This window comes from Artemia franciscana, unplaced genomic scaffold (genome assembly GCF_032884065.1).
Source record: "Artemia franciscana unplaced genomic scaffold, ASM3288406v1 PGA_scaffold_74, whole genome shotgun sequence".
Classification (NCBI taxonomy): Eukaryota; Metazoa; Arthropoda; class Branchiopoda; order Anostraca; family Artemiidae; genus Artemia; species Artemia franciscana.
The window spans coordinates 559,875-580,899 of record NW_027062709.1 but is presented as its reverse complement, the minus strand read 5'-3'; positions in this window follow the sequence as shown (position 1 = coordinate 580,899).

Genomic DNA, 21,025 nt, shown 5'->3' with positions numbered 1-21,025 from the left:
TACTAATCTGTAAGGATCTTAAAGTAATAAGTTCCCTACATGTTTTACCACTGGATCCAAGTTGGTCTTACTATCAACTACACCGGAAACAAATAATAGGTACAGCAAATAGCAAAAGCTGCGAGCCCCTTATTGCCGAAGATGATTATGAGCTAACAGCCGACTGTTGCTTAAAACTCCCTTATATGTCTCACAATTGGTATCGGCCTATTTTTGGTTTCAGTGTGTACCTTACTACTGAAGTTGTCAACAGTTTTAAGCTTTCAAACTGGTACATCTCAATAAGAAAGTTTTCTACCGAAAAATGGATGAAATATACTTTGATCAGCTCATCAAGAAATATAGACCGCTGTCAAAAAAAAGATCAATCTGTTTTAGTTCAAAATTCGACTTTTTTGCCATAGGCCAAGTTTCTAACATCATCACTTAGAAAGGAGCAAGGGATAAACTCTAATTTCCTTAGCAATGAGAAAACTTGTCAGGTTTAAAAGGCACACCTGATACCATTTCTCTACAGCAATCTCAAACGCGAAAAACAGAATGATAAACTCAGCTGAAATCACTAACAGAAATGGATAGAAACAATAGACGGCAGCACTTTCGGACCTGTGGGAAATGCCACTTTTTTGTTTCATTAAAATTATCTATTTATCACTCAAACAAGATATACTGGCTGTGAGGCCGGGTAACTGTTTCATATATTTAACACTTATAAATCTTAGTCCATCTCCAACTTGAAGCTAAAAATAAGAAGTAAATAAAAGAACAAGGACTTATACTTGTTTCTGCTTTTAGTTTGAGTTGAATCAAAGCCTGTGGAGTAAAACCAAAAGCTTACATAAGTATTCCATCCAGATGGCAGCCCGTAACTTTGTTCACCGTGGTAAATTACCAAGGCAATAAAGGTGTCAAAGCCTAAACAGGGTTTTACATTTTTTTTGTCAAAGCTCTCATAAACTGGCTTCGCTATCGTAGCGTCGAAGCAGTGATGTTACTAAGATTCGTAGGATCTGTTTCGACAATTAAGTTCGAACAAAACGGATGAATAGCCTTAAGCAGTCAAACAGATTTATTCAAAATGAAAAACACGCAAGAAATCTCTGCCTCATAAGATTTTTATTTTTTCCTAATTATTCGTCTTTTCCTCATCTTAGTGTTAAGCAAAAATGACTGTTGCTTAAAACTCCCCTACATGTCTCACAATTGGTATCGGCCTATATTTGGTTTCAGTGTGTGCCTTACTACTGAAGTTGTCAACCTTTTTGAACTTTTAAACCGGTACATCTCCTGAAGAAATTTTTCTACAAAAAAAATGGATGACACAAACTTTGATCAGTTCATCAAGAGCTATCGACTGCTGTAAAAAAAAATCAACCTGTCTTGGTTCAAAAGTTGACTTTTTTGCCGTAGGCTACGGTTCTAACGTGTCATCGCTTAGAAAGGAGCAAAGAATTTCAGTGTTTTACAATGCTAATTTTGATTTCATCCCAATTCAGTTTGCTATATTATCAGTATATTTAAAACACACTTAATGAGGAGTTGTAAATTTTATAAACGGAATTTTACGGCTCTGAAGTACGACAAATATTCCGGAGTAAGTTACTTTTTTTTGCTTTTGCTTTTTCTTGTATTTTTTTTTTGTATTTTAGATTTGTTTTCTTAACTAGCTTTCTGGTCAATAGCCTTTACTTTGGACTTATACGGCATTTATTTATTTTAAATGTGACTGTAAAGAGCGACATAATGTTTGCAGTGACAGGCTGTCACAGACGAGTCACTTATCTCTCATGGTCAATACTTAGAATTTCCATATACAATACCTTGTAACAGCACAATGGATACAACCTCACCTGGAAATCACCGGGACTGCGGTTGAATCCCAGCTGTTGCAAAGAAATTCGTATGACTTGGATTTTAATTCATATTTTTTTTTTATATCAGATAGTTAATTTTTAAGTATTTCTTAAAGTGAAATTTTTATTTCTTTGATCAAATGTCTCATTTATTCTAATTAAAATTTTTTAAAAATTCCCTCTCTCTAGCCCTTTTCAACTCTTTGTCGCGTTTCCAAAAATTCTTAGATTTTCTATATCTTTTTCTGTATCTTTTCGTAATTTTTTCCTCTATACATTTCCCATATATATGTCATTGTCTATATCTGCTTGATATAAGCCTAGCAGTAAATTATATTCACTGTTTTTCTTCTGTTCAACAAATAAAAAAATAATTCAGATTATTTTTCTCTATTTCTATTTTTGACAATGAATTTTCTTTTAAATATTCATAGACACTAAATAAAATTAGGGGTTTGACCAAAATTCAGTTTTATAAAGTATAATTTCTTACCGTATAATGTTGAGCCTTTGAAATGAAATGAAAAGATATGAAAAAGACAATTTTCTAATTGAAGATGGACTAAAATCAATAAGTGTTAAATTTATGCGACAGTTACCCGGCCTCAAAGCCAATATATCTTCTTTGAGTGATAAATAGAAAAATTTAATGAAACAAAAAAGTGGCATTTTCCCACGAGTCCAAAAGTGCTGCAATCTATTGTTTCTGTCCATTTCTGTTCGTGATTTAAGCTACCACGAACAAATATATATATATATATACTAGCTGTTGGGGTGGCGCTTCGCGCCACCCCAACACCTAGTTGGTGGGGGCGCTTCGCGCCCCCCCAAGCCCCCCCGCGCGCGTAAGTCGTTACGCGCCATATTAGTTACGCGCCATTGTAGTTGTGTCCCTATGTCCCACCTGTGAATATAGATATATATATATATATATATATATATATATATATATATATATATATATATATATATATATATATATATATATATATATATATATATATATATATATATATATATATATATATATATATATATATATATATATATATATATATATATATATATATATATATATATGTTTTTAACTACGTAAAACTTGCGAATATACAACATTCTTTGCTGTCCCATTGTCTGTGCATATAAATAGATTGTCAGGTTTACCGACTCTTGAACATGCAACATATAATGGTCCATGGGAAAACAATCCGTATTCAGATCTATACCTCATGATTCTAATGATTGCCCTTGAGCTTTGTTGATGGTGATTGCTAATCGACCATTCCCTGAGTCGCCATCGTCATTTATATATCCCCCTGTGCACCCCGGCGTCCCCTTTGTAGTTATGTCCCTGTGTCCCGGTCGTCATTTATATTCCCTGTGTCCCGGTCGTCATTTGTGTCCCTGTGTTCCAGTCTGTGATTTCTCTTTGAGTGTCCCGGGCGTCATTTATATTCCTTGTGTCCCGGTGTCCCGGTCGTCATTTATATCCCCCTGTGCCCCCCGGCGTCCCCATTGTAGTTGTGTCCCTGTGTCCCGGTCGTCATTTATATTCCCTGTGTCCCGGTCGTCATTTGTATCCCGGTGTCCCGGTCTGTATATACATTCGTTTTTTAGTTTTGTTTTTCTCCTTTATTTTTTTCCTTTTTTCTTTTTTTTCTTTTTTAGTTTATTTAGATTTTTAGATTTTTTAGTTTTTTTATTAGTTTTTAGTTTTTTTGTAGTTTTTACCATTTTTTTAGTTTTTTTAGTTTTTTTTTTTTACTTATGTCCTGGTCGTCATTTATACTCCCTGTGTCCCGGTCGTCATTTGTGTCTCGGTGCTTTGTTGATTGCTAATTTATATTATATTTATATTTATATTTTTTATATTTATTAATATTTTTTTAGTTTTCTTTTTCTCTTATTTTTCAGTTTTTTCCTTTTTTGTAGTTTTTTCTTTTTTAGTTTTTAGTTCTTTTTGTTTTTTACCTTTTTTTAGTTTTTTTAGTTTTTTAGCTTTTTTAGTTTTTTTATTAGTTTTTAGTTTTTTTTTAGTTTTTGCCTTTTTTTAGTTTTTTCAGTTTTTTTAGTTTTTAGTTTTTTACCTTTTTTTAGTTTTTTTTTAGTTTTTTAGCTTTTTTAGTTTTTTTTCTTTTTAGTTTTTTTGTAGTTTTTACCTTTTTTAGTTTTTTTTCTTCTTTTGTATTAGTGTGAAATAATTCAGACGTCATATGCGGACAAACACGACGTCACTCGACAGACAGACAGACAGACATAACCCACAAACAACTTATTTTATATATATTTATTCATATTTTTTTAGTTTTCTTTTTCTCTTTTATTTTTCAGTTTTTTCCTTTTTTTTAGTTTTTTTCTTTTTTAGTTTTTAGTTTTTTTTAGTTTTTTACCTTTTTTTAGTTTTTTTAGTTTTTTTAGTTTTTTAGCTTTTTTAGTTTTTTTATTAGTTTTTATTTTTTTTGTAGTTTTTGCCTTTTTTAATTTTTTTTTTCAGTTTTTTTTTAGTTATTAGATTTTTACCTTTTTTTAGTTTTTTTTAGTTTTTTAGCTTTTTTAGTTTTTTTTCTTTTTAGTTTTTTTTGTAGTTTTTACCTTTTTTAGTTTTTTTCTTCTTTTGTATTAGTGTGAAATAATTCAGACGTCATATGCGGACAAACATGACGTCACCTGATCCACAGATCCACACACAGACAACTTATTTTTATATATATATAGATATATATATATATATATATATAGATATATATATATATATATATATATATATATATATATATATATATATATACATATATATATATATATATATATATATATATCTATATATATAAAAATAAGTTGTCTGTGGATGGATGGATGGATGGATGTGTGGATGGATGTGTCAGGTGACGTCACCTGAAAAAACTGGATTAGGTGACGTCAAAACTGAAAAAACTAAAAAAAGGCAAAAACTACAAAAAAAACTAAAAACTAATAAAAAAAATAAAAAAGCTAAAAAACTAAAAAAACTATAAAGGTAAAAACCAATAAAAAACTAAAAAAAAAACTGAAAAAACTAAAAAAAGGCAAAAACTACAAAAAAAAACTAAAAACTAATAAAAAAAGTAAAAAAGCTAAAAAACTAAAAAAACTAAAAAAACTAAAAAAAGGTAAAAAACTAAAAAAAATAAAAAATAAAAAAAAACTAAAAAAAAGGAAAAAACTGAAAAATAAGCTAAAATAAAGGTAAAAACCAATAAAAAACTAAAAAAAAAAAGGAAAAAACTAATAAATGACGACACTCAAAGAGAAAGCGACCAGGACAAAAAACTAAAAAAAAAGGCAAAAACTACAAAAAAACTAAAAACTAATAAAAAAAATAAAAAAGCTAAAAAACTAAAAAAACTAAAAAAAGGTAAAAAACTAAAAAAACTAAAAACTAAAAAAAAACTAAAAAAGGTAAAAACTAAAAGAACTAAAAAAGAAAAAAATAAATGACGACACTCAAAGAGAAAGCGACCAGGACAAAAGGAATGTTCGATTAGCAATCAACAAAGCACCGGGACACAGGGAGTATAAATGACGACCAGGACACAAGTAAAAAAAAAAATTAACAAAACTAAAAAGAAGGTAAAAACTACAAAAAAACTAAAAAGAAAAAAAAACTAAAAACTAATAAAAAAACTAAAAAATCTAAAAATCTAAATAAACTAAAAAAGAAAAAAAAAGGAAAAAAATAAAGGAGAAAAACAAAACTAAAAAACGAATGTATATACAGACCGGTACACCGGGATACAAATGACGACCGGGACACAGGGAATATAAATAACGACCGGGACACAGGGACACAACTACAACGGGGACACCGGGGGAAACAGGGGGATATAAATGACGACCGGGACAAAAAAACTAAAAAGAAATAAAAACTAAAAACTAATAAAAAAAACTAAAAAATCTAAAAATCTAAATAAGCTAAAAAAGAAAAAAAAAGGAAAAAAATAAAGGAGAAAAACAAAACTAAAAAACGAATGTATATACAGACCGGGACACCGGGATACAAATGATGACCGGGACCCGGGACACAGGGAATATAAATGACGACCGGGACACAGGGACACAACTACAACGGGGACACCGGGGGAAACAGGGGGATAACCTGACAATCTATTTATATGCAAAGACAATGGGACAGCAAAGAATGTTGTATATTCGCAAGTTTTACGTAGTTAAAACCATATATATATATATATATCTATATTCACAGGTGGGACATAGGGACACAACTACAATGGCGCGTAACTATTATGGCGCGTAACGACTTACGCGCGTGGGGGGGCTTGGGGGGGGCGCGAAGCGCCCCCACCAACTAGGTGTTGGGGTGGCGCGAAGCGCCACCCCAACAGCTAGTATATATATATATCTATATATATAAAAATAAGTTGTCTGTGGATCTGTGGATCAGGTGACGTAAAAAACGTAAAAAAAGGTAAAAAACTAAAAACTAAAAGAAAAACTGAAAAAACTAAAAAAAGGCAAAAACTACAAAAAAAACTAAAAACTAATAAAAAAAATAAAAAAGCTAAAAAACTAAAAAAACTAAAAAAACTAAAAAACTAAAAACTAAAAAAAAACCTAAACTAAAAACTAAAAAAAAAAAACTTAAAAAAATGGAAAAAACTGAAAAATAGAAGAGAAAAAGAAAACTAATAAAATTAATAAAAATAAAAAAGATAAAAACTAAAAAAGTAAAAAGAAAAAACGAAAAAAAACTGAAAAAGCTAAAAAAAAGGTAAAAACCAATAAAAAACTAAAAAGAAAAAAAGGAAAAAAACTAAAAAAATTTTCATCTAAAAAACTAAAAAAAACTAAAAAAGGTAAAAACTAAAAGAACTAAAAAAGAAAAAAAAACTAAAAAAAGGAAAAAAACTGAAAAATAAAGGAGAAAAAGAAAACTAAAAAAATATAAATAAAAATAAAAAAAATTAAAAAGATAAAAACTTCAAAAAAAACTAAAAAGAAAAAATAAAAAAGCTAAAAAACCTAAAAAAAGGTCAAAACCAATAAAAAAAAACTAAAAGGAAAAAAAGGGAAAAAATTAAAAATTTATTTCATCATATACCAATTCAAAAACGAATGTATACCGGGATGACGACCGGGACACAGGGAATATAAATGACGACCGGGACGCAGGGCTACAACTACAACGGTGACGCCGGGGGCACAGGGGGGACATAAATGACGACGGGGACACAGGCAATGTTCGATTAGCAATCACCATCAACAAAGCTCAAGGGGCAACAAAGCTCACCATCAAACAAAGACGAACGGGACGCTCAAAGTACCGTGGTATCTTAAAAAACAAAATTAAATAAAAATTTGCCTTTAAAAATAAAAATTAAAAGCGATTAAATTATAACAGGCCAAAAATTACAAGACGAGTGATATTCAATTTTCAACTCTTCATTAAGAGTGTTTAAAAGAAAATCATATCATCTGTTGACAATTTACCAAAAATCTTTGTAATCAATGCAGCATTCATTTCATTCAGCTGACGATTTACGAATTGATGAAAAAACAAAAATAGAAAAAAGGTAACTCACTCCGGAATATTTGTTGTACTTCAGAGCCGTAACATTCCGTTTATGAAATTTGCAACTCCACATAAAGCTTTCCACATTTTGTATTGTAGCTTCAGTTCCCTTACGGTATCGTTGCTTTGTCTACATCAGGTTGGGGTTGCAAGCTTTAAACAGATTTTTTCTTTTTATTGCCCCAACAGCAAAGTTGCAACTTGACAATAGCATGAAACAACCTAACTTGAATCGAAGAACAGAAGACATACTTTCTTCTCTAGAGTTTAAATTGAAGATTTTAAAATTGCCACGAAAGTTTACCACGGTGAACTATGGGCTTCCACCAGAATGGAGTGCTTATGTAAGCTATTTGTTTTACTTCACAGGCTCCATATTTAACTCAAACTAGAAGCAGAAACAAGTATAACTCCTTGTTCTTTTATTTCCTTGTCAATTTTTGTGTATGGGTTTTTAGTTATTGTCACTTGCGATTTTCAGTGATTGTAGTAGGATGTAGTTGAGAAGGGTAAGAAGGTTAACACGAAAGTAGTAAAAAAAATAGATTGGCCTTTCGAAGGCCTTTTCAAAATTTGAATACAGGAACAATTGGGGTAAACATAGGGGGAAGATGGACTTGCCTCAACGGCTTTTAAGTTTCTGTGGCAGAGGTTTCTTGTGTTTGTTCATTTCATTTATATGTATTTGACTGCTTAAGGCTAGTCCTCTGCTGAAATTGCTTAAAGCTGAATTGCAAGATATGGAGTTATTTTAAGATTTTAATGCTTTTTCAATACTTTCTTTGTGTTATTGTAATCTTGTTCCTAAATTTTGGTGGGCTCGACCAATTTATTAATTTCCACAACTATATGGTATTTGACACACCCCTCTTAGACGAGTAACTGGGGTTTTATCCTTACCAGAATTGAGAAGATTTATTATTCGTAAATCACTTGTGAATACAACATGTAAATTATTTTTTTAAACACAATTTTTCAGGTTTGAAGTAATTTTTGGAATATATGGTAGGTAAATCGTGCTTGTGGGCTTATACGAATCGTTTACTGGTGTGAGATTTAAGGCTCTAGAAGAATACATCTTTAATCTTTGAGCAATAACAGTATTTATGAGAGAAATTGGGTAACCGTTGCAAAAACGTATGTCTATATATATAAAAATAAGTTGTCTGTCTGTCTATGGATCTGTGGATCTGTGGATCAGGTGACGTAAAAAACGTAAAAAAAGGTAAAAAACTAAAAACTAAAAAAAAAACTGAAAAAAACTAAAAAAAGGCAAAAACTACAAAAAAAACTAAAAACTAATAAAAAAAATAAAAAAGCTAAAAAACTAAAAAAAACTAAAAAAACTAAAAAACTAAAAACTAAAAAAAAACCTAAACTAAAAACTAAAAAAAAAACTTAAAAAAAAGGAAAAAACTGAAAAATAGAAGAGAAAAAGAAAACTAATAAAATTAATAAAAATAAAAAAAAATAAAAAAGATAAAAACTAAAAAAGTAAAAAGAAAAAACGAAAAAAAACTGAAAAAGCTAAAAAAAAGGTAAAAACCAATAAAAAACTAAAAAGAAAAAAAGGAAAAAAACTAAAAAAATTTTCATCTAAAAAACTAAAAAAAACTAAAAAAGGTAAAAACTAAAAGAACTAAAAAAGAAAAAAAAACTAAAAAAAGGAAAAAAACTGAAAAATAAAGGAGAAAAAGAAAACTAAAAAAATATAAATAAAAATAAAAAAAATTAAAAAGATAAAAACTTCAAAAAAACTAAAAAGAAAAAATAAAAAAGCTAAAAAACCTAAAAAAAGGTCAAAATCAATAAAAAAAAACTAAAAGGGAAAAAATTAAAAATTTATTTCATCATATACCAATTCAAAAACGAATGTATACCGGGATGACGACCGGGACACAGGGAATATAAATGACGACCGGGACGCAGGGCTACAACTACAACGGTGACGCCGGGGGCACAGGGGGGACATAAATGACGACGGGGACACAGGCAATGTTCGATTAGCAATCACCATCAACAAAGCTCAAGGGGCAACAAAGCTCACCATCAAACAAAGACGAACGGGACGCTCAAAGAGAAATTACAGACTGGAACACTGGGACACAAATGACGACCGGGATACTGGGAATATAAATGACGACCGGGACACAGGGAATGTTCAATTAGCAATCACCATCAACAAAGCTCAAGGGCAATCATTAGAATCATGAGGTATAGGTCTGAATATGGATTGTTTTTCCCATGGACAATTATATGTTGCATGTTCAAGAGTCGGTAAACCTGACAATCTAAATAAATGACGACACTCAAAGAGAAAGCGACCGGGACAAAAGGAATGTTCGATTAGCAATCAACAAAGCACCGGGACACAGGGAGTATAAATGACGACCAGGACATAAGTAAAAAAAAACTAAAAAAACTAAAAAAAAGGTAAAAACTACAAAAAAACTAAAAAGAAAAAAATATATAAAATACGATGGATATATAAATGACGATGGCGACTCAGGGAATGGTCGATTAGCAATCACCATCAACAAAGCTCAAGGGCAATCATTAGAATCATGAGGTATAGATCTGAATACGGATTGTTTTCCCATGGACCATTATATGTTGCATGTTCAAGAGTCGGTATACCTGACAATCTATTTATATGCACAGACAATGGGACAGCAAAGAATGTTGTATATTCGCAAGTTTTACGTAGTTAAAAACATATATATATATATATATATATATATATATATATATATATATATATATATATATATATATATATATATACTAGCTGTTGGGGTGGCGCTTCGCGCCACCCCAACACCTAGTTGGTGGGGGCGCTTCGCGCCCCCCCCCAAGCCCCCCCGCGCGCGTAAGTCGTTACGCGCCATAATAGTTACGCGCCATTGTAGTTGTGTCCCTATGTCCCACCTGTGAATATAGATATATATATATATATATATATATATATATATATATATATATATATATATATATATATATATATATATATATATATATATATATATATATATATATATACTAGCTGTTGGGGTGGCGCTTCGCGCCACCCCAACACCTAGTTGGTGGGGGCGCTTCGCGCCACCCCCAAGCCCCCCCGCGCGCGTAAGTCGTTACGCGCCATAATAGTTACGCGCCATTGTAGTTGTGTCCCTATGTCCCACCTGTGAATATAGATATATATATATATATGGTTTTAACTACGTAAAACTTGCGAATATACAACATTCTTTGCTGTCCCATTGTCTTTGCATATAAATAGATTGTCAGGTTATCCCCCTGTTTCCCCCGGTGTCCCCGTTGTAGTTGTGTCCCTGTGTCCCGGTCGTCATTTATATTCCCTGTGTCCCGGGTCCCGGTCATCATTTGTATCCCGGTCTCCCGGTCTGTATATACATTCGTTTTTTAGTTTTGTTTTTCTCCTTTATTTTTTTCCTTTTTTTTTCTTTTTTAGCTTATTTAGATTTTTAGATTTTTTAGTTTTTTTTTATTAGTTTTTAGTTTTTATTTCTTTTTAGTTTTTTTGTCCCGGTCGTCATTTATATCCCCCTGTTTCCCCCGGTGTCCTCGTTGTAGTTGTGTCCCTGTGTCCCGGTCGTTATTTATATTCCCTGTGTCCCGGTCGTCATTTGTATCCCGGTGTACCGGTCTGTATATACATTCGTTTTTTAGTTTTGTTTTTCTCCTTTATTTTTTTCCTTTTTTTTTCTTTTTTAGTTTATTTAGATTTTTAGATTTTTTAGTTTTTTTATTAGTTTTTAGTTTTTTTTTCTTTTTAGTTTTTTTGTAGTTTTTACCTTCTTTTTAGTTTTGTTAATTTTTTTTTTTACTTGTGTCCTGGTCGTCATTTATACTCCCTGTGTCCCGGTGCTTTGTTGATTGCTAATCGAACATTCCTTTTGTCCTGGTCGCTTTCTCTTTGAGTGTCGTCATTTATTTTTTTCTTTTTTAGTTCTTTTAGTTTTTACCTTTTTTAGTTTTTTTTTTAGTTTTTAGTTTTTTTAGTTTTTTACCTTTTTTTAGTTTTTTTAGTTTTTTAGCTTTTTTATTTTTTTTATTAGTTTTTAGTTTTTTTGTAGTTTTTGCCTTTTTTTTAGTTTTTTTAGTTTTTTAGCTTTTTTATTAGTTTTTAGTTTTTTTTGTAGTTTTTGCCTTTTTTTAGTTTTTTCAGTTTTGACGTCACCTGATCCAGTTTTTTCAGGTGACGTCACCTGATCCACGATCCACAGATCCACAGACAACTTATTTTTATATATATAGATAGTTTTTTTTTTTTTACTTATGTCCTGGTCGTCATTTATACTCCCTGTGTCCCGGTGCTTTGTTGATTGCTAATCGAACATTCCTTTTGTCCTGGTCGCTTTCTCTTTGAGTGTCGTCATTTATTAGTTTTTTCCTTTTTTTTTAGTTTTTTATTGGTTTTTACCTTTATTTTAGCTTATTTTTCAGTTTTTTCCTTTTTTTTAGTTTTTTTTTATTTTTTATTTTTTTTAGTTTTTTACCTTTTTTAGTTTTTTTAGTTTTTTTAGTTTTTTAGCTTTTTTACTTTTTTTATTAGTTTTTAGTTTTTTTTGTAGTTTTTGCCTTTTTTTAGTTTTTTCAGTTTTTTTTTTAGTTTTTTATTGGTTTTTACCTTTATAGTTTTTTTAGTTTTTTAGCTTTTTTATTTTTTTTATTAGTTTTTAGTTTTTTTTGTAGTTTTTGCCTTTTTTTAGTTTTTTCAGTTTTGACGTCACCTGATCCAGTTTTTTCAGGTGACGTCACCTGACACATCCATCCATCCATCCATCCACAGACAACTTATTTTTATATATATAGATATATATATATATATATATATATATATATATATATATATATACTAGCTGTTGGGGTGGCGCTTCGCGCCACCCCAACACCTAGTTGGTGGGGGCGCTTCGCGCCCCCCCCAAGCCCCCCCGCGCGCGTAAGTCGTTACGCGCCATAATAGTTACGCGCCATTGTAGTTGTGTCCCTATGTCCCACCTGTGAATATAGATATATATATATATATATGGTTTTAACTACGTAAAACTTGCGAATATACAACATTCTTTGCTGTCCCATTGTCTTTGCATATAAATAGATTGTCAGGTTATCCCCCTGTTTCCCCCGGTGTCCCCGTTGTAGTTGTGTCCCTGTGTCCCGGTCGTCATTTATATTCCCTGTGTCCCGGGTCCCGGTCATCATTTGTATCCCGGTGTCCCGGTCTGTATATACATTCGTTTTTTAGTTTTGTTTTTCTCCTTTATTTTTTTCCTTTTTTTTTCTTTTTTAGCTTATTTAGATTTTTAGATTTTTTAGTTTTTTTTATTAGTTTTTAGTTTTTATTTCTTTTTAGTTTTTTTGTCCCGGTCGTCATTTATATCCCCCTGTTTCCCCCGGTGTCCCCGTTGTAGTTGTGTCCCTGTGTCCCGGTCGTTATTTATATTCCCTGTGTCCCGGTCGTCATTTGTATCCCGGTGTACCGGTCTGTATATACATTCGTTTTTTAGTTTTGTTTTTCTCCTTTATTTTTTTCCTTTTTTTTCTTTTTTAGTTTATTTAGATTTTTAGATTTTTTAGTTTTTTTATTAGTTTTTAGTTTTTTTTCTTTTTAGTTTTTTTTGTAGTTTTTACCTTCTTTTTAGTTTTGTTAATTTTTTTTTTTTACTTGTGTCCTGGTCGTCATTTATACTCCCTGTGTCCCGGTGCTTTGTTGATTGCTAATCGAACATTCCTTTTGTCCTGGTCGCTTTCTCTTTGAGTGTCGTCATTTATTTTTTTCTTTTTTAGTTGTTTTAGTTTTTACCTTTTTTAGTTTTTTTTTAGTTTTTAGTTTTTTTAGTTTTTTACCTTTTTTTAGTTTTTTTAGTTTTTTAGCTTTTTTATTTTTTTTATTAGTTTTTAGTTTTTTTGTAGTTTTTGCCTTTTTTTTTAGTTTTTTGTCCTGGTCGCTTTCTCTTTGAGTGTCGTCATTTATTAGTTTTTTCCTTTTTTTTTTTAGTTTTTTATTGGTTTTTACCTTTATTTTAGCTTATTTTTCAGTTTTTTCCTTTTTTTTAGTTTTTTTTTATTTTTTATTTTTTTTAGTTTTTTACCTTTTTTTAGTTTTTTTAGTTTTTTTAGTTTTTTAGCTTTTTTACTTTTTTTATTAGTTTTTAGTTTTTTTTTGTAGTTTTTGCCTTTTTTTAGTTTTTTCAGTTTTTTTTTTAGTTTTTTATTGGTTTTTACCTTTATAGTTTTTTTAGTTTTTTAGCTTTTTTATTTTTTTTATTAGTTTTTAGTTTTTTTGTAGTTTTTGCCTTTTTTTAGTTTTTTCAGTTTTGACGTCACCTAATCCAGTTTTTTCAGGTGACGTCACCTGACACATCCATCCACACATCCATCCATCCATCCATCCACAGACAACTTATTTTTATATATATAGATATATATATATATGGTTTTAACTACGTAAAACTTGCGAATATACAACATTCTTTGCTGTCCCATTGTCTTTGCATATAAATAGATTGTCAGGTTTACCGACTCTTGAACATGCAACATATAATGGTCCATGGGAAAACAATCTGTATTCAGATCTATACCTCATGATTCTAATGATTGCCCTTGAGCTTTGTTGATGGTGATTGCTAATCGACCATTCCCTGTCCCGGTGTCCCGGTCGTCATTTACATCCCCCTGTTTCCCCCGGTGTCCCCGTTATAGTTGTGTACCTGTGTCCCGGTCGTCATTTATATTCCCTGTGTCCCGGTCGTCATTTGTATCCCGGTGTCCCGGTCTGTATATACATTCGTTTTTTAGTTTTGTTTTTCTCCTTTATTTTTTTCCTTTTTTTTCTTTTTTAGCTTATTTAGATTTTTCGATTTTTTTATTAGTTTTTAGTTTTTTTTTCTTTTTAGTTTTTTTGTCCCGGTCGTCATTTATATCCCCCTGTTTCCCCCGGTGTCCCCGTTGTAGTTGTGTCCCTGTGTCCCGGTCGTCATTTATATTCCCTGTGTCCCGGTCGTCATTTGTATCCCGGTGTACTGGTCTGTATATACATTCGTTTTTTAGTTTTGTTTTTCTCCTTTATTTTTTTCCTTTTTTTTCTTTTTTAGTTTATTTAGATTTTTAGATTTTTTAGTTTTTTTATTAGTTTTTAGTTTTTTTTTCTTTTTAGTTTTTTTGTAGTTTTTAACTTCTTTTTAGTTTTGTTAATTTTTTTTTTTACTTATGTCCTGGTCGTCATTTATACTCCCTGTGTCCCGGTGCTTTGTTGATTGCTATACCTTTATGTTAGCTTATTTTTCAGTTTTTTCCTTTTTTTTTAGTTTTTTTTTATTTTTTATTTTTTTTTAGTTTTTTACCTTTTTTTAGTTTTTTTAGTTTTTTTAGTTTTTTTAGTTTTTTAGCTTTTTTACTTTTTTTATTAGTTTTTAGTTTTTTGTAGTTTTTGCCTTTTTTTAGTTTTTTCAGTTTTTTTTAGTTTTTTATTGGTTTTTACCTTTATTTTAGCTTATTTTTCAGTTTTTTCCTTTTTTTTAGTTTTTTTTAGTTTTTAGTTTTTTTAGTTTTTTACCTTTTTTTAGTTTTTTTAGTTTTTTTAGTTTTTTAGCTTTTTTATTTTTTTTATTAGTTTTTAGTTTTTTTTGTAGTTTTTGTTTTTTTTTAGTTTTTTTAGTTTTTTAGCTTTTTTATTAGTTTTTAGTTTTTTTTGTAGTTTTTGCCTTTTTTTTAGTTTTTTTAGTTTTTTAGCTTTTTTATTTTTTTTATTAGTTTTTAGTTTTTTTTGTAGTTTTTGCCTTTTTTTAGTTTTTTCAGTTTTGACGTCACCTGATCCAGTTTTTTCAGGTGACGTCACCTGATCCACGATCCACAGATCCACAGACAACTTATTTTTATATATATAGATAGTTTTTTTTTTTTACTTATGTCCTGGTCGTCATTTATACTCCCTGTGTCCCGGTGCTTTGTTGATTGCTAATCGAACATTCCTTTTGTCCTGGTCGCTTTCTCTTTGAGTTTCGTCATTTATTTTTTTCTTTTTTAGTTCTTTTAGTTTTTACCTTTTTTAGTTTTTTTTAGTTTTTTAGATGAAAATTTTTTTTAGTTTTTTCCTTTTTTTCTGTTTAGTTTTTTATTGGTTTTTACCTTTATTTTAGCTTATTTTTCAGTTTTTTCCTTTTTTTTAGTTTTTTTTTATTTTTTATTTTTTTTAGTTTTTTACCTTTTTTTAGTTTTTTAGTTTTTTTAGTTTTTTAGCTTTTTTACTTTTTTTATTAGTTTTTAGTTTTTTTTTGTAGTTTTTGCCTTTTTTTTAGTTTTTTCAGTTTTTTTTTAGTTTTTTATTGGTTTTTACCTTTATTTTAGCTTATTTTTCAGTTTTTTCCTTTTTTTTTAGTTTTTAGTTTTTTTCGTTTTTTACCTTTTTTTAGTTTTTTTAGTTTTTTTAGTTTTTTAGCTTTTTTATTTTTTTATTAGTTTTTAGTTTTTTTTGTAGTTTTTGCCTTTTTATAGTTTTTTTAGTTTTTTAGCTTTTTTATTAGTTTTTAGTTTTTTTTGTAGTTTTTGCCTTTTTTTAGTTTTTTTAGTTTTTTAGCTTTTTTATTTTTTTTATTAGTTTTTAGTTTTTTTTGTAGTTTTTGCCTTTTTTAGTTTTTTCAGTTTTGACGTCACCTGATCCAGTTTTTTCAGGTGACGTCACCTGATCCACAGATCCACACACAGACAACTTATTTTTATATATATAGATATATATATCTTCTATATATATAAAAATAAGTTGTCTGTCTGTCTGTGGATGGATGGATGGATGTGTCAGGTGACGTCACCTGAAAAAACTGGATTAGGTGACGTCAAAACTGAAAAAACTAAAAAAAGGCAAAAACTACAAAAAAAACTAAAAACTAATAAAAAAAATAAAAAAGCTAAAAAACTAAAAAAAACTATAAAGGTAAAAACCAATAAAAAACTAAAAAAAAAACTGAAAAAACTAAAAAAAGGCAAAAACTACAAAAAAAAACTAAAAACTAATAAAAAAAGTAAAAAAGCTAAAAAACTAAAAAAACTAAAAAATCTAAAAAAAGGTAAAAAACTAAAAAAAATAAAAAATAAAAAAAAACTAAAAAAAAGGAAAAAACTGAAAAATAACTACAAAAAAAACTAAAAACTAATAAAAAAGCTAAAAAACTAAAAAAACTAAAAAAAAGGCAAAAACTACAAAAAAACTAAAAACTAATAAAAAAAATAAAAAAGCTAAAAAACTAAAAAAACTAAAAAAAGGTAAAAAACTAAAAAAACTAAAAACTAAAAAAAAACTAAAAAAGGTAAAAACTAAAAGAACTAAAAAAGAAAAAAATAAATGACGACACTCAAAGAGAAAGCGACCAGGACAAAAGGAATGTTCGATTAGCAATCAACAAAGCACCGGGACACAGGGAGTATAAATGACGACCAGGACACAAGTAAAAAAAAAAAATTAACAAAACTAAAAAGAAGGTAAAAACTACAAAAAAACTAAAAAGAAAAAAAAAACTAAAAACTAATAAAAAAACTAAAAAATCTAAAAATCTAAATAAACTAAAAAAGAAAAAAAAAGGAAAAAAATAAAGGAGAAAAACAAAACTAAAAAACGAATGTATATACAGACCGGTACACCGGGATACAAATGACGACCGGGACACAGGGAATATAAATAACGACCGGGACACAGGGACACAACTACAACGAGGACACCGGGGGAAACAGGGGGATATAAATGACGACCAGGACAAAAGGAATGTTCGATTAGCAATCAACAAAGCACCGGGACACAGGGAGTATAAATGACGACCAGGACACAAGTAAAAAAAAAAATTAACAAAACTAAAAAGAAGGTAAAAACTACAAAAAAACTAAAAAGAAAAAAAAACTAAAAACTAATAAAAAAACTAAAAAATCTAAAAATCTAAATAAACTAAAAAAGAAAAAAAAAGGAAAAAAATAAAGGAGAAAAACAAAACTAAAAAACGAATGTATATACAGACCGGGACACCGGGATACAAATGATGACCGGGACCCGGGACACAGGGAATATAAATGACGACCGGGACACAGGGACACAACTACAACGGGGACACCGGGGGAAACAGGGGGATAACCTGACAATCTATTTATATGCAAAGACAATGGGACAGCAAAGAATGTTGTATATTCGCAAGTTTTACGTAGTTAAAACCATATATATATATATATCTATATTCACAGGTGGGACATAGGGACACAACTACAATGGCGCGTAACTATTATGGCGCGTAACGACTTACGCGCGCGGGGGGGCTTGGGGGGGGCGCGAAGCGCCCCCACCAACTAGGTGTTGGGGTGGCGCGAAGCGCCACCCCAACAGCTAGTATATATATATATATCTATCTATCTATATTCACAGGTGGGACATAGGGACACAACTACAATGGCGCGTAACTAATATGGCGCGTAACGACTTACGCGCGCGGGGGGGCTTGGGGGGGCGCGAAGCGCCCCCACCAACTAGGTGTTGGGGTGGCGCGAAGCGCCACCCAACAGCTAGTCTGTTATAAAATTGAATTTTTTTTAATATGAGTCTCTGAACAGATATTAAGTACTCTATCCACAAGAGATACTACCACACCTCTTTTAACCTGTGGAGGATGGTTAGATTTGAAGTGAAGGTGTCTATTATTATGCGTAGGGTTTCTGTAAACTGTAAAATCAAGTTTATTCACACTTCGTATTATCAATACATCTAAAAAATGTATTTTTCCATCTGTTTCGGTCTCTAGAGCGAATTGCAGGTTTCTATCGTAAATATTTAAATGTTCTAGAAAACCTTTAAGTTCACTTTCGCCATAATTCCAAACTGAAATTACGTCATCCATGGAACGTCCCCAAAACACATGATTAAGAAAATATGAATCAAGTGCCCAATTTTCAAGATGTTCGACGAAAATATTTTCTAGTAGGCCTGATAGAGGTGCTCCCATAGGAAGGCCTTAGTCAACTACATCCTTCCACACTCACTGAAAATCGCAAGTGACAGTAACTACAAACGCATGTGCAAATCACCGTGGTAAATTACCGCGGCAATTTCTTATTTATCAAAACTCTCATTAACCGGGTTCTCTATCATAGCATCGAAGCAGTGACGTTGCTAAGATTCGTAAGATCTGTTTCGACAATTGAGCTGGAACAAAATAGATAACTAGCCTTAAGCAGCTAAACAGATTTATTCAAATCTGGGTTCTCTATCATAGCATCGAAGCAGTGACGTTGCATAGAATCGTAGGATCTGTTTCGACAATTGAGCTCGAACAAAATAGAAAACTAGCCTTAAGCAGTTAAACAGATTTATTCAAAATTAAAAAAAAAAAACGCGCAATAAATCTCTGCCACAGAAGACTTTTTTTTCTTTAATGCTTTGCCTTTTTTGTTAAGCGAGTTTCTCTTATATAAATAAATTAACTAGTAAGGTGATCAGGGGCTAAGGTGGGATTGGGAGGGCAGGGTGGGTGAGGTTAGTATTGAAGAGTAATTGAGACTCGAGTTGTTCTTATTGTTTTTCTTTTAAATTTTTATTTGTGCATTATTATTTTTAATTTAGTTATTTGTTTATTTATCTATTTTTCATATTTATAGGTTACAGCTTATTTATTCTTGGTTTATTTATAATAGTTTTAATTAAAAAGTTGAGGTTTAAGTAAATATTTGAGTTGATAGGTAAGTAGTTATGTGGACTTTTCGCGACCGCAAGCCTTCATAGGTTTTCTCTTGGGAAATCTTTGCCAGGCAAGTCTGTCTTCCCACTATGTGTACCCCAATTTACTATGATTACCCTGTCTTCAAATTTTGCAAAGGCCTTCAAAATGGCAATCTGGATTTTTACTACTACCATTGTAACCAACTAACCATAGTCAGCTACATCCTACCACACTCACTGAAAATTACAAGTGACAGTAACTACAAATGCATGCGCAAAAATTGAAAAGAAACTAAAATTACAAGGACTTGTTCTTGTTTTTCATTCTGGTTTGAGTGATGCTAGAGAATCCTGCGCCCTTGTCATTGAATTTTTCTTCCCCCATGACAGATCCCTCCAAGGAAAGATCCTTCAACATAGCCCACCCCCCTCAGCCCCACCCCCAAACAAAATAAAATCCCCCTAAAAACGTCTGTACACTTCCCAATAACCATTACTATATGTAAATACTGGTCATAGTTTGTAACTTGCAGCCCCTCCCCCAGGGATTGTGGGGAAGTAAGTCATCCCCAAAGACATAGTTATTATGGTTTTGGACTATGCTGAACAAAATGGCTATATCAAAATTTTGATCCGTTGACTTTGGGAAAAAAATGAGTGTGGGAGGGGGCCTAGATGCCCTCCAATTTTTTTGGTCACTTAAAAAGGGCACTAGAACTTTTCATTTCCGTTAGAATGAGCTCTCTTGCGACATTCTAGGACCACTTGGTCGATACGATGACCCCTGGGGAAAAGAAAAAAAACAAAAAAAAAACAAAAACAAACAAATAAACACGCACCCGTGATTTGTCTTCTGGCAAAAAATACAAAATTCCACATTTTTGTAGGTAGGAGCTTGAAACTCCTACAGTAGGGTTCTCTGATACGCTGAATCTGATGGTGTCATTTTCGTTAAGATCCTACCACTTTTAGGGGGTGTTTCCCCCTATTTTCCTAAATAAGGCAAATTTTCTCAGGCTCGTAACTTTTGATGGGTAAGACTAAACATGATGAAACTTATATATTTAAAATCAGCATTAAAATGCGATTCTTTTGATGTAGCTATTGATATCAAAGTTCAATTTTTTAGAGTTTTGGTTACTATTGAGCCGGGTCGCTCCTTACTACAGTTCGTTACCACGAACTGTTTGATAATCTTGGTTATGATTGCCTGAGGAAGGGGATTGCCCCCTCCTCAACACCTCCCTATTTCAGCTAAAGCTTTTTTTAGTGCATTTAAAAAAGTTTCTAACTGTTCTAATTAAAAGACCTTTGTGTTTTAGGAGTCGCTCTTCAAGAATTGGGACAAAATACAAACTTTAGCGTAAAAAGCGAGGCGTTGAGGAGGGGGCAATCTCCTTCATATACGTAATAATTTCTTTTTGTTCTAACTTTCAATAAAACATCTCAGCAATATCACAAAACGACTGAGGGTATATAAGAGGAGTAGGGCTGAAGCCTTCTAAAGACCAGAGCATAACTTGCATTTTACTGAAAGCAAAACACTTTTTAAATATTTTCTATTTTCTAGCTTAATAAATCCAAAATTTTTAAGACTTTCAGGAATGAATATCAGTATGTATATTAAACTGTTCATCCCCATTCGTTTATTTTTTTCAGTAATCTTTGTCATGATCGTGTGTTTTTTCGATATTATGAGAGACAAGAAGGATTAATTCCAATAAAGTGCAAATTATACTCCGTTCTTTAGAGGAAAAGGGGGGCGTCAGCCATACTGTTCTTAGTTTCTGCTTGAATCAAATCTGACTCGGCTGCTTTGGGGTAAAATTTTTTCGTGTTGGGTATCATTTATTTATTGATTGTGATTTAGGGTATTTCTTATGCGTGAAAAAT